The sequence below is a fragment of the Sinocyclocheilus grahami genome, unplaced genomic scaffold, assembly GCF_001515645.1.
Source record: "Sinocyclocheilus grahami isolate Dianchi unplaced genomic scaffold, SAMN03320097.WGS_v1.1 scaffold363.1, whole genome shotgun sequence".
In the NCBI taxonomy this organism is placed as follows: domain Eukaryota; kingdom Metazoa; phylum Chordata; class Actinopteri; order Cypriniformes; family Cyprinidae; genus Sinocyclocheilus; species Sinocyclocheilus grahami.
The window spans coordinates 803,017-809,362 of record NW_015505542.1 but is presented as its reverse complement, the minus strand read 5'-3'; positions in this window follow the sequence as shown (position 1 = coordinate 809,362).

Genomic DNA, 6,346 nt, shown 5'->3' with positions numbered 1-6,346 from the left:
ATATATATATATATATATATATATATATATATATATATATATACATATACATATACATACACACACACACACACACATATATATAATAATAAAATTCATAAAATGTGATCTGTCAAAGTCTTGAAAAATACCATACATGAAATCTCTGATCTACTACAGTACCATATGCAAAGCCACCAGCAACCTGCTGCCAACCTACAAAGATGCAATATTTCACCTTCATCGCAATAAGATATGAATCAACTGGTATTTCATCACTCCTGCACGTTTTCAGTGGGTTAGATGAAGGTCACTGTCCCAGTGCATTTGTGCGCATCATCTTTGACATCTACTGTAATGTTCATATTCAGTGGTTCCAGCCTAAGTGCTGGTGACATTCCTGCCGTGTTATGGCAACAGTGTGAGATGGTCTTGCTTGAGCAGTCTGGCTCCTGCTGCAAGAGGAGATTCATGTTTCCTTAACAGCTCAGTGGGACATGAGAAAGATTTCACAGCCAGTGAAGCCGAATGCTCATTAGTGCCTGTGTGTGCAGGTACTGTATATCAGTGCAGCTGCAGTCAGTCTCTTCTACACAAATACAGAACTCACACAATCACTGCACTTTCTTCACACCTTTAGTTGCGATTTTGAAGGAAGACTTGTGGAATAGATTTAAATAGGGGATTATTTGTTAAATTTAGCATCTACATGTATGCTATTGAGCTTATTTTAAACAATTCATCAGTGCATTTTTCATAAAAATAAAAAAAACTCGTAATTCCAGTGAAATAACAGCCATCTCTCTGGTAACGTATACTGGACTTCTCCAGTCATTTAGATTGCTAACCGCAAGCTGGCATTCAGAGTGAGGCATTTTGGGAATCTCTCGCAATCTCTCACCAGCAGCAGCATACTGGACAGTTTGCAGAATCTGGTACCCTTTGGTACCCTTTGTCTCTTCTGATATCTACGGCCCGGTTCTCCCATGAAACCCTACAATCTTTATCTTGGAGCCAGATTTACCATTGCTGCAAGACTCTGAACTTATCGTCCCGCTCAAGGGGGGTATGGGTGGAGAGGAAGTGGCTTGTTTTCACTGGGACCTCTGGATGTTTGGGATGGCGTGGACTCATGCCAACTTGTTATAGCATGCGTGTGTACGTGCAATTTCAGCACTCACCTACTGTAGCATTGTTCTTCCAGGCCGTTGGTGTGGTACCACACTCATGATCCCAGCGCATGATTGTACCATAAACCTAGAGATACAAAAACCCAGATTCAACAATAACAGCAACACTAGGAATTGTTTTACACATAAAGGTCAGTGTAATTCTTACTATGCATAAAAAAAGTGATGAATCCTCTAAACTGTACCACCAAAAAAGAATGACGTATTAATGATAACAAAAAGTCCAGAGGAAATGATACGAATTCCTCCCTCAAACAATACTCAGGGCAGGCAGAACATCAGATATTATTAGCTGTAGGGAAAATTCAGCATGTAGCCGTGTCTTGCCAAAAGGGGATTTTTCTTCCTCCTCCTCACTCTGCTCAATGTCACGCAAGTTCCTTGAAACAAAAGCAAGACAGAAATAACGAGAGAAGAAACACAAGAAAAACTGAATTCATGCCAGTGCAGAAATAATTACCATGTTGATTAGTCACATCTATGCCCTCTCCGCACACGACGGACGATCAGCTCTGCATAATACTCTCATGCTTTGTAAGATCTGCTGAATTCTTTTCCAAGGAACAGTTTATGTATTTGTGCATGCGTTATATATACTTCTTGTGTATACTATGAGGAAAATTATTCAGCAAAATCAAATCAAATAAAAATGTTGTGAGTTTATGCAAGGCCTGAAAACCACTCTCAATCAGTGTTATACTATTATAGCTTTGGTTGCTGTTTTGAATTTATTTTATTTTCTATTTTCACTTTGATTTATTTTTCAAATCATGTCTACATCATTTTATCATTTTATATTTATTCATTTAAGTTTATTTATTTTATTCCTTCAATTTAAACAAAAAAAATAACTAGCTGAAATAAAGTATTTTTATTTATTTTATTTTATTTAACATTTATTTTATTTTTAAGTAACTTTATGGTTTTAGTTTTTGTTATATTTAACTATAATAACCCGGCACTCTCAGAAAAAAGGTACAAAGCTGTCACTGGGACAGTACCATAAAGTACAAAAGCTAAAAGGTACATCTTTGTACTTTATTTACCGCTAAATGGTACCTTAATTAGCTTAAAGGTACATAATAGTACTATAAAAGTACATATTAGTACCTAAAGTGTACAAATTAGTATCTTTCGAAAGGGCACCAGTGAATGCACCTTTTGTACCTTTTTTTACTTTTTTATAAAATAAAATAAATACAAAAAAATCAAAACATAACAACAAACTCTGATCATAACAAAATAACAAAAACAGTAACACCAGAAAACTAAACCGGCAAACAATTAAAAAATCCAACTGCTTATTTAATTCATTCCACAGTGCATGCTAGGAAACAAATTGCCAACATAGTACTGCGGGCTGCCTCATCTGTAATTTGTCCATTAATATTAATAACAAACATTACAAATATTAGTAAAAAAAAAAAAACTGTAAAATATACTGTAAAAGTATGTGAACTAGTAGCCAAAAATAAACTTGCATGCCAAGAATATGTGGGGGATAAAGTTGGTCGCTTCCCCTATATCATGGTGAGTTGATTTCCTAGAATTATGTTTTCAGAAGGTCTGTGCTCTTCCTGCCAAAAATAAAACACACTTTCATGATGTGTCTTCCGACTCAGAAGCCTTGCGTGACTCTGCAGGCTGGTGTCTCTCATGCATGACTGTCTGTCATCATTAACTGCTAATGAAAACACTGCCGTCATGTCTCATCGTGGGGGAACAGAACTTCTCTTTGAGCACTGGCTGACCTCTGACCTCTTCCAAGGAGGCTGGATAAATAAAGGAGGTAAAAAGTGGAAGTCCACTGACACGTAAAAACTTGGTTTGTTCATGCCGGATCTCAATTGGATTAGCATTCAGCAACATAACACAGCTTGATATGGATGGCAAAACAGGTGTAAGGAACTGTTTGTTAAGCAACAGCAGTAAAAGGACTTTTTGTCCAAGAATGAAAATCTAGTGATTATTTATTCACTCTAATGTTGTTCCAAAGAAGCTTTGAATTTCTTTCTTCCACTGAACACAAAATGAGTCACAATTTTCTCTGCAACATTCTGAAAAAATCGTTTGTGTTCCGTGGAACGAAATTCATAGGATTGGAACACTGAAAATAAAATAAATATAAATAAATAACTATAAATAAATAACTATAAATTAAAATTCTGACTCATGTCATGAATTGTTAAGTGTTTAACAAACACAGGTGATTTATTCAGGAAGCAAGTCACAGGATCCAACTTCTCATATTCTTTTTGGAGAAAATATAAATGTAGACAACATATAAACACAGAAAAATATTTTTGAATAAAATAAAACAAAATAAAATACAGAAATATTGAAATATAATTACATAACTAAAATAAACTCTGATCATAACAAAACAAAGCAACAACTGAAAAATAAACTGGCAAATAATGACAATCCAAACACATTTTTAATTTTCATGTCACAGTGCAAATAAAATAAAATAATAAAATAAAATAAAGATTTTATATATATATATATATATATATATATTACTTACAAGTAATTTGCAAGATAATCACGAATATTCAGTATTGGGCAAGACAAGCTAATATTTTAGTAATCATGCAATTGAAAACCCTATAAAGATCAACCAATCTAAATACTATAAATATGGTGGTTACAGCCCTGTATATTATTGCCCTGTTTGTTATAATCTCAACATCACAAAGTCACCAGATTCACATAATTATTTTTTTAGTATATATATTCATCAGATTTTCTAAAAAACCAGACAATGAGATATATGTTAGCAATAATGTAAAGTCACAGCTTGCCTAGCTTTTACAACTTTACTCAATTACTGTAGTTTACTTTAATGACTTTTGACACTTACGCTGCTACTGTATGTGTTCTCAAGTTCTGCTTTAAAACAGTGTTAGGCAATCACGCAGTGGAAAAAAAGCCATTGTGGGCTGAACGTAAAGCGCAGTCATGCGGTTGATCACGTACCACCATGTGGCTTCCTGCACATTCTCCCAAAAAAAACCATTTTTAGATGTTGGCCACAAATGTTCCCTCCACAAAAAGAGAAAGGAGAGAAAAGAAACACAAAGAATGTAAATCTGACATAGGTGACCGTTCAAAATTCTGGGGGAAAAATGCCCTCTTAGTGTCAGGAAGAGGAGACGCCTTCACGGACTAGTGACTACGCTTTGGCAAGGGCCTCCGCAACAGTTGGCTAGACAAAAAAAGCCGCGCAGCCTGATGGAGGCTGTACCTCAATTGGTTGTTAATTTGCAGGGTCGTTAGGATACTTTGAAAGACTCATTAGCATTGTTTGTCTTTTCAATCGTTTTAGTATGTTTTTGAGCTTTTGTAGGGGGGGGGGGAAAGAGGGGTTTTATCATTTTCCTGGGAAAGTGAAGGTTGAGGAGAGTGTGGCGTCATGAGGGTCATTGTGTTGTAATGAGGGAAGCCGGCCTGTACAGAGTGGTGGGGTGATGCTCTGGATTAAACTCTCTGACACCATCACACCGAGTGACGCTGCCTGGGACAAATACAAATATCCTGCTTGCATGCATTTACATTTGTGTCTGTTTGAGTTTGAGTGTAACACTGACAAACAAAGAAGGAAAATCAGACAGTCTGACTGCAGAATGGTATCACAGGATACAGAATGAGTAAATTCAGCAAATATTACTATAAAAAGTTACGGTCACACACAGTGGAGCCCAAAAGACCATACTGAAGATCTGAACAATTTCTTTCCTTTTAAGAAAATTTGACATGGTAAGAAAGAAAGAAAGAAAGAAAGAAAGAAAGAAAGAAAGAAAGAAAGAATATCTCTTGTGTTCCATGGAATAAAAACAAATCAAATAAAATCTTTAAAGGGATAGTTCACCCAAAAATGAAAATGTAATGTTTATCTGCTTACCCCCAGGGCATCCAATATGTAGGTGACTTTGTTTCTTCAGTAGAACACAAATGGAGATTTTTAACTCAAACCGTTGCAGTCTGTCAGTCGTATAATGTCAGTGGATGGGAATCACGGCTTTAAGAGTCATAAAACATACATAAACAAAACCAAATTAAACCCTGCGGCTTGTGATGATACATTGATGTGTAAAGACACAAAACAATCGGTCTGTGCAAGAAACTGAACAGTATTTATATCGTTTTTTACCTCTGATTTTCACCGCAATGTCTGAACTGTCCTGAGCGCATTCAACAGCCGGCGCCTGACGTGTCTTCTTCTTCTTCACGGCGGATCGCAGACTTATAAGTGCATTATAAGGGCCATTGACACTCTATCTACAATCTCAATTAGGAGTGTCAATGGTCCATTTGAGAGATAGGTGGTGGTAATGCACTTATAAGTATGTGATCCGCCGTAAAGCAAGAAGAAGAAGAAGACGCCTCAGGCACAGACTGAAGAAGAAGACGCGAACGCGCTCAGGACAGTTCAGACATTGCAGTGAAAATCAGAGGTAAAAAACAATATAAATACTGTTCAGTTTCTTACACAGACCGATCGTTTTGTGTCTTTACACATCAATGTATCGTCACGAGCTGCAGGGTTTAATTTGGTTTTGTTTATGTATGTTTTATGACTCTCAAAGTCGTGATTCCCATCCACTGACATTATATGACTGACAGACTGCAACGGTTTGACTTAAAAATCTCCGTTTGTGTTCTACTGAAAAAACAGTCACCTACATCTTGGATGCCCAGGGGGTAAGCAGATAAACATCACATTTTCATTTTTGGGTGAACTATCCCTTTAAGTCTTGGATAAAACTCAGACTCATTTATTTTTTTTCAGGAAACAACACTGTATAGTCGCAAGAACCTAGTTTTTGTATTCTGATATATAGATTATAGATAAAAAATATTAGGTCTAAAAACATTAATCAACATTCAAAACATTAGGTCATCAAATATGTAAGCAAAACGTACCATTGTAAAGATCAGACTTCTTTGCATCCACTGAAATCATGCTGGAATATCATGTCCATCATTGTAGCTGTCAATAAAGCGAAAGGGGACATATGAAATACTAAGATTAAAATGAATGTATTTTTGTCATGCACACTGGTATGCTGATAATATAATTTGCAATGACATTACATTATGTATTAAGTATCATTATGTGTTTTCAAGAGTGTTCTCAGGCTCTGTATTTATCTTTGCAAACAAAAAGAGAGATC